At 39.8% G+C, this 8,642-nt stretch overlaps 1 protein-coding gene across 1 annotated transcript in view; it reads left to right on the top strand.

Annotated features, from left to right (window-relative positions):
• Window positions 1-1,575: 1,575 nt before the first annotated feature.
• LOC112159059 (nuclear receptor coactivator 3) overlaps window positions 1,576-8,642 on the top strand; it is a gene marked incomplete in the record, with an annotated part of 70,116 nt that continues 63,049 nt past the window's right edge. Inside the window, 1 exon segment of the mRNA XM_024292892.2 lies at window positions 1,576-1,853.

An 8,642-nucleotide genomic window follows, 5' to 3' on the forward strand; every position in this document is an offset into this window, starting at 1 on the left:
AACTGTTTAAGAGAACTGGACTGAGCGATCCCTCCTCCTTTGCATTCCAAACAGGAAGTACCTGCTGGCTCCAAGAAGTCAAAATCCCATCGACTTCCATTGAGAAATAAAAAGCAATTACTCAGTCGTTACATCTTTAGAATAACTATTCTGATACCATGTATAATACAAAAGTAATAGTACAAAAGTGGACTCAGACCGACTCGGACCAATCACTGCTCACTGGCTCCAAGATGGCGACATCCATATTGCAAAAAAAAGTTAACTGTATTGGCTTCATTTTGCTGGAGCAAGAAGTAAGGTATTTTGTATGGGTGACATCACACTCACTCAGTCCAGTTCTCTATATACAGTCAAGCATCCCAACAACTTTGACTATGGACATCTAAGTAGTTCTGTCTTTCCGCAACTGAAGCTTCCACATCTGCATTATTGTTTTTGGGCATTGGAAGAAAAATGGGCGCCAAGAAACACAGAACTTGTTCCCTCTGTTTTTCTCTAAGTGTGTTTTATTTGTTTATTTCTCACATGACATGCGATATGTTCACTGTTATTCTTTCTGAAGAGTCCAGGGGGTCAATTTGAGTGAGGGGAAGTAAAAGTCTTCAGGGTGCAAAAGGCCCAAACCCTTGTGGTCTTATTCATAACAGTTCTTGAGAACTGTGAAAATGATGCAAAAGGATGCCTGTTTTTATTATTATTAAAAGGTTACATTCACATGATGCCAAGTTTTCTTCCATTGTTCCTTCTTCCAGAGTGTTGAAGGGTGTGATTTGATGTGTTTTTAGTGGAGCTAAATGGTAGTACTTGTGGCTATCACAAATATTAGGGTGTATTGTAGGTTGTTTTCAACAATTTCTTGCTTTTCAATCCTTTTTTCCACCTTCCTTTCTGAGTTTGACTCAAATCAGGAGGAACCTAATGTTGCAGTCCCACCATTGACCACTAGGAGCTGGTTACAGAAAGCAGAAATTCTCCATTGACCTCCCTGTTAAAAAGTCACATTCCTGTTTCAAGCATAAATTGGATTAATAAGGATTTCTTTAGTTCTTATATATGATACACTTATGTGGGAAGAGCAGTTGAGGTTTTAATGTAACAAGATGTTTGGATTTATTTAAAGCTCAGTTTGGCACACTTTATATGGGGAAGCTCTAAATTTTACTTGGTACTGCCTTTTTGCCAATTTTTGGAACATTTATGAACTGAGTGAATGATTTCTTGATTGATTAAATTGGGAGTTTAAGAAAAGAAAAGTATCACAGAAAATTTCCATTAAATAGTTAATTTGTGGTTAATATAATTTTATTTTTTAATATAGGACATTAACCATGAACTTTAAGGTCATTAGTTGCTGTTTAATTAGTGAGAATATGCTGACCTGTCTAACTTAAGGTCTAATGTTTTGTCTCTTAGTGCCCTCTTCTCGCCAAATGTGTGAAGTCTTGTTTCTTGAACGTTCCTTCTGGCTTCGCGGCCATTGGAGTCTGATTGTCGTGTCGCTCGGCGCTTAAATAATCATTCACACGCTGCCAACATCTCTCTCGTCGCTGACATCCGTCTGCAGGCAGCGAGACAGACGGTGCCTGCTCCCCCGCCTCCCCTTCTCCTCCTCCGTGCGGTGGTGGAGTCTGCCTGTAGTCCGATTCCGCGGTGGACGCAGTCTGTTTGTAGGGCGGCCAAGTTCCATAGAAACTCGTTTACCCAGAAGCCCACGCGCCGCTTCAACTTAGAGACCAGGCTTCTTCTGGCTTCGGCAGCGTTTCCCATTTAAACAAACAGTGACGAAGATGGCGGAGAGTTAATGGTGTAAAGAAGAAATTATCGATCCGGGAGAGAGACGCGTGAACCAGGTAGGACAGCGTCGCGTGCTCGCGACAACGTCGCCCTACTTTGAGCCCGGTTCGGTTCGCCTTTGCAGACAGAAAGGGGAGTTCGGGCTCCTCGCAGAGGTGTACGCGCAGCAGAGGCATCGGTGCGGAGGGCACAGTGCATGACAGTGAGGAATCAGCCCGTCCGTGGCAGTGAAGTGCACGTCCAGGTGCAAGTGTCACGCTTGTGTTCTCCGCCGGCGGGGGGATGCACGAGGCTGTGGCGGAGTCGGTCCCGCTCGGCGCTGTTTCTGCTTTAGAACACGGGGAAGTTTTGCGATAGGACCCACTGTGGAGAGTTGAGACGTGAACCCAACACATGCTGATAGAGGAGGCTGTTCGGTCCGGGGAACCGCGCTGCCGCATCGCGGAGGCATCCGGACCGGAATGTTTGTCGGTCGGTTCAAACAGAACCCGCGTGCGTGGTTGTGCATCATGCTTGATCCTGTCAAGCTGTCATTTTTATTTTTAAGTGACTTATGTTGGAGGAGGCTGTAGAGTTCGATCATAGCCTCGATGTTATAAAGTGGGGGGGACACATTGATTCATCTGGTTCTCCCCCCGCGAGGAACCCTCCGTCTCCTTTCTTCCCCTCCGGTTCTGCTCCCGATGTGACCACGCCGCCTGCAGGGGGCAGCACCGCGGCCCTGACAGCTGAGCCGGTCCAAGCTCACGTGGAGCTTAAGGCCAATCAATGCTACTCCATAAAATCATGACCCACTCTAAACTTACTGTGTTATAAACTACTTTACTGACTCTTAACTGTGCTCTGATCCACTTTAAATCACCAGGAATCACTTATTTTCTTAGATTTCTGTGTATTACTTTTATCAAATTGCACATTTACAGAAAGTCAAGTGTTTTCAAGGTTTTCTATACCCAAAATTATTTTTATTTCAGTATTTTTATGTTTAAATCACATGATTTCAGTTCATTTATTATTGTTATTTATTTATTTATTTATTTTATATCCCCATAGACAGTGAGGTTTTCAGCCATATAAATTAATGGAAATTTAAAAGCTCAACCTGAATTTAAGCCAATTTCTGACACATTTGACAATATTTAGGAATAAAAGGTTTTATTTTGGTAACACCAAATTATAGCATGCCTTCCAAAATACTTGTGGAATGAGTGTGTAAAAAGAGAAAAAATAATTATGTGGAATATTATTTACTTTTATTGATTTTTTTAGTTCAGTCTAACAGAAACTTAAAGTATATTTTGTTTTGTTTTTTTACATGTTTGAAATGAGTTTGATACTGTTTCAGATTTAAAACAATTTAATGTCAATACATCACAAAATCAGCCTGTGCAATACAAGTATAAAAAAACTGCTTCAGTTGTGGTAATATTGATGTATTTAACAAATAAAATAGAGCAATTGGCCAATCGGATGGACCTTTTTTTATGTCACCTCTCATGTACATGTGGGTTATTTGATGTATATTTTAAATTCTGTTGAATTTATTTAAATAAAACTGATGCAGTGAAATGAAAATTGTTTTGTTACATTTATTCCAAGTCGTATTGTCATTGTAATATTGATCACAAATATAGTACATCAGAATTTTTTTGAATTGTGCAGCCCTAAATTAAATATATATATATTTATAATGCAAACAAAAGTGAAACTTTGATTATTAAAAACAAAATCAGTTTTAGCTTCAGAATATGAACAGAAATAGCTTTTATTGATTTATGGATATCTTGAAAGGAAATTGCTTTGTAAAGATCCATTCGATTAGGCAACCCAACTCTTGAAGAGTATTAATAATATATCCTGAGTAATAATAATCCTGAAATGAGGTTTCAAAGTCATCAATTATTGTTTACCAATCTTGCTAAAACCAATGTACAAAGAGGAATAAACAGCTCAATAAGCATGCAGGTCATCCAGTAGTTGTGAACATAAAAACTATAGTAGTAAGTTGTTATATAATGCAACTCCCTTGAGACACTTTGACAAACCACTGCACCCCTTAAACCAACAAAGGAAGCAGGAAGCAACAAGTAAGCGTACAGGTTTCAGACAGCACAACACTTACAGGACAGTGAAGCACAGATCCGGACTATAAAAGTCTGCTTTCTCTTTTGATTGATTATTTTTTTCTTTTTTTTGTGCATTTTTTGAATTTTGAAGGGACTGGCACTGCCTCCTACAGCCTGCAGCTCCACAGCGCTGAAAACAGCGGGCTCGCGTTGTGTGTCTGTGCCTTGTGTGTACACGCACATGCAAAAAGCACTGTGTCCTTGAGCCTGACACCAGAGCTGTACCACAGCACCAGCTCTCACTGGATAATAGCAGCCTTCTCTTCAGTGTGTGCAAACAGACGGTGAATGGATGCGCAGGTGAGGGGACGCCCGGCCTCCAGTTAATTACACCAAAGTCCTCGTCTAAATTTGGATATCCCTCCAAACGATAATTATTTTTTGCTATTCGCCGCCTCTTTATTTTGTCCAGAGGAGGAGAAAGCAGCCATGTCTGAAGTCCCTCTGTAGTTTATATGTGCATCCATAAATCTGCAGTGAGTCACAAGTGGATTGGAGCATGCGGGGAAAATGGTTAGTGTATTCCAACACTGCTCCTTTGTGCAGAAGCCCGAAATGCTCTTCTCATTACCTTTTAAATTATAGTGGGGTCCAATTCTCCCTTGAAAGGTTTGTGAGTCAGAATAAAAAATGAGGAACTTTTATAGAAAAAGACAAACAGCAGGATGACACTAAGGTTGTATGTTGTGCTTTAAGTCCCACTCCAGCTATATTTTTCTCTGTTGTAAAAGCATTCTCAGTGGTTTTATGATTATGCTGATTTTAGCAAAAATAATGAAACCTGTGTTGTTTTTTATGACATATTTTCTGCTGGAGTTCATTATATACCAAAAACACAATTTTCATTGGAGTGCGTCTGTAACAGACATTCCTTCAAAATGATGGAAACAGTAAAGCTACGGATCCACTGGCCATGTGACGCACGGTCAAGAAAGCGACAAACTGCGGGGTCTTGAACTAGCCTACAGTGTTCACACTGGACAAGCAGGGAGGGGCTTCCTCTTTTTTTTCTTTTTTTTTCCTTTTCTTCTTTTTATATTGTTTACTAGTGCATGTCCACCACTTACTTGAGGCTTGGTGCAAAATGTTGAAGTGGTGCAAATATTGTGAATCTTGCTCCAGGCTTTTTCTATCACAGCTCTATTCCGATAAACGAAAAACTTTGTGTCATATAATTCCGGCCGGGCACAAACCACAATAATTAGTTTCTCCTCCATGATTAGTCTTCAAACGGTTGGGATTTCATTGAAATAAAAATTATTTCCAACTACTGACGTGTAAAGTTTGTAATTTACAAACAATGTCATGCATTTCTCCAAATGGTGGTGGACAAGGACAGAATCATTCTGAGTGAGGATGAGACACATTTGTTTTGGTCTTCTCTTTAAATGTTTTCTGGTTTGCTGCTTCACCGTTTCAGTTTATGACCTTCTGTCCGTCTCCCCAGTGGAGACGCGTGGCGGCGAGAGCCCATGGCAGCTCGCTCGCGACAGATTTACAGTTAACTCTGCGGCTGCACACGTGCAGTGGGTGCACACGCCCACGACCTCCTCGCAAGGAATTGAAGAGAACGCGGAAATCCCATGAGGGGTTTTCGCTAAGCGGATGGCGGGATGAGTGCATTGACGAGGAGGAGGAGGGTGACAGTGATGCATTTTGTTTGCTGATTGGAGAAAAAGGGGACGGGGGTTAGCGAGGGATGTTGGTGACGGGGTCAGGCGTTGGGGGCAGGGATCTCGAGGCTGACCGGGGAGGGAGGACACACACCAGCTGAGGCAGTGTGTGAGGAGGAGGAGGAGGAGGAGTTTGGTTGGTGAGGGGGGTGTGCAGACTTTCTGGAATTTAGCCTAGCATTTTTGTCTTTCGGGCCATCTTGGGCTTAAGTTCGTCTTGTTTCTAACCTACTTTCTTGCATCTGTATTTTTTGTGGCTCATAGTTCACACTCCATCCTCCCTGTTGTGGTTGACCTGTTGTCCTGTTGCTTGGGGGTGCCTTTCTGGTGTGTCAAACAGGAATACATGTTTTTATTTTATGAGATATCCACTCGCTGGATTAAATTTGCCTTAAAATAATATTTTTAAACATTGAATTGTCAGTTTTTTGCTTTGAACATCAGCTGTTTGACATTTTTGACGATCTTCATGAGGAATAGAATACACTGGATGTGTCTCAAAGTGCTGTATGGTTCATAAAAAGAGTATGAACCATCACCATTTTTGGGCTGGTTTGAGTTTGGCGAAGAGGTCGTTCAGCAAAACGTGGTTTTCTGGAAGTCACTTGGTGAAAAACATTGACTGTACCTGAGACCTGGACCGAGTGACCCCTCTCCTGTTGTGTTCCAAATACCCGTCGACTCCAAGAAGCCAAATCCCATAGACTTCTATTGAGAAATAAGCAACTATTAGTCGTTGTGTGAATGCTCAGTAAGTGATTCTCCTGATCCTTTCCGCATGTTTTTTGGCACATAAAAACTCAAGCAAGCTGAACGATTTCTGGAATCTTGGTATCGAAATGTTCAGCTTGTTCAGAACATTGCTGCTTGCATTTTTGGTACCGATATGTTTTACGGTTTTTAAGATTTTACATAATTTATGGGATTTTCAGCCCCATTGAAAATAAATGGGAAATTCTTCAAATCCTTCAAAATCTTTAAGCAGTTTTGTAACTTATGCAATATTGGTATCAAAATGCTCAGCACGTTCAGGACATTCATGTATGTACTTTTGGTGTTCACACCTTTTTCGCATTTTTTAATTTTTCAAGAAATTCTTCAACTTTTGCAAATAATAAAGTTTGGTATTGAAACATTCAGAACAATATTAAGCAATTAGAGTAAATTGTTTTGGCCTTTTCAGCGCCCACATTCAGCACAAAGCAGTCACACTAGCATTATTGCAGGTAATGCAGCTTTTCTAGTTATATTTGTCAAAATAAATTTTTTTTCTTTTTTTTAACACATTTTTGCTAATCCTTATTTTTTTCATGATAGTTTTTTATACAAGTTATGAAATGGCCAATCAAATGCATCAATAAAAGTATGTAATCTTAAGTGAAATGTTTTCTCCAAAGCTCGCTTTCAAGTGGTAGGGGTGTGGATTTCCAACAAGCCCACTGCTGATTGGCTAGAATGGTTACCATAGAAATGTTATGCTCAGACTGACTCAAACCCATCACTTCTTACAAGGGCTGTCACAAATGATTATTTTAATAGTCGACTAATCACTGACAGTTATTTTGATTCGTAGTTATTGGGTTTTGCGTAAACTTGATGTATAACACATGTCTTAGCCATCATCAGCTTTAAAATTGAAGTTTTTATGCTATATGCTAACTAAAAATAAAGACAATTAGGACGATAGTTTATTAAGCCTTTAGTGAATCATGCAACTTTTTCCCTTCATTATCCGGGTCTTCCTAGAACTTGCCGTGACATCACTACTGACCCGGATTGACAAAAAATGGACTAATCGACTATTAAATTAGTTATCGGCTATTTTAATAGTTGATATAGTTGACTAATCGACTAATTGTGGCAGCTCTAGTGCTTACTGACGTCGTCTGGTTCCAACACGGCGCCATGTTGCAAAAAATGGTGATTGAACTGATTTCATTTTACTGGAGCCAGAAGTAAGTCATTGTCTATGGGTGATGTCACACTCACTCTGTCCAGTTCTCATATACAGTCATTGGTTATAACATTGCCCAAAAAGCTTCAGAGCTACAGATGTATTCCATCAGCTGAAGGTTTTAAGCTCTACAACACAGGAAAAAGGCTCAAACTCTGTGTGGCTACATTTCCACCAACACAGGTAACCCCAAAATAAATAACCCTGACCACTCTGTGAATCAACCCCATGTGACCATGGGAAATAAATAAATAAAGGAAAAATAAATTGTAATAACATTTTCCCATTACACCATTGTTGTTTGGTCTGTTTCAAAGAGTTTGCTCCATTTTTTTGAATTGTAACACCCTAAGAATTCTTGTTAATTCGTTTTTCTCCTTTTGTGGTGTTTGCATTCTCTAATTAAAGTATCACAACTAGCATTCGACATAACATTTTTGCCTGGTGGTGTGCAGACTCAAGTGGATTATTTTTTATTAACAATCTGAGAGGTTTTTTCACATTGTGAAAACCTGCTGCTTTGTTTTTAGTTCACTTTTCTTACAGATTTGTTAAAATCAGCTTGATGGTGACTTCTCCAGTCTTTCACGTTTTTTTAACATTTACAGTGTTTTTGATAAGTGCTCATAACATTGAGATTAACCTTGTATAGAGGCTGCGATTTTACTGCTGTTACCTCACAGGAAGTTAGTTCTGTGTGAAGTTTGCATGTTATCCTCATGCATGCATAGGTTTGTGTATGTCGTTTGTATTCTTTGCACAGTCCAGAAACTGCTTCATACACGCTTTATTGGTGGCTCTATACCACATGTGTCAAAGTAAAGGCCCGGGGGCCTGATCCGGCCCTCCGGGTAATTCTATCCGGCCCTCCAGGTCCTTTTATTTTATTGTTATTAATGACCCGATGCTATCTTGCGATTATTTCTAACTTGTGCAATTTTGACAGAATATATTTGTATGGAGGGTAAAATATTGAAAGTTGCTTAATGTTTAAATTGATTTATTCTGGAATAATATTCCTGCCTGTTTTTACTATTTATATTTATTTTAAAAGGTTAAAGTTTTAAAGTTTGAAAAATTGGCATTCTGCTA

Source organism: Oryzias melastigma, linkage group LG7 (genome assembly GCF_002922805.2).
Source record: "Oryzias melastigma strain HK-1 linkage group LG7, ASM292280v2, whole genome shotgun sequence".
Classification (NCBI taxonomy): Eukaryota; Metazoa; Chordata; class Actinopteri; order Beloniformes; family Adrianichthyidae; genus Oryzias; species Oryzias melastigma.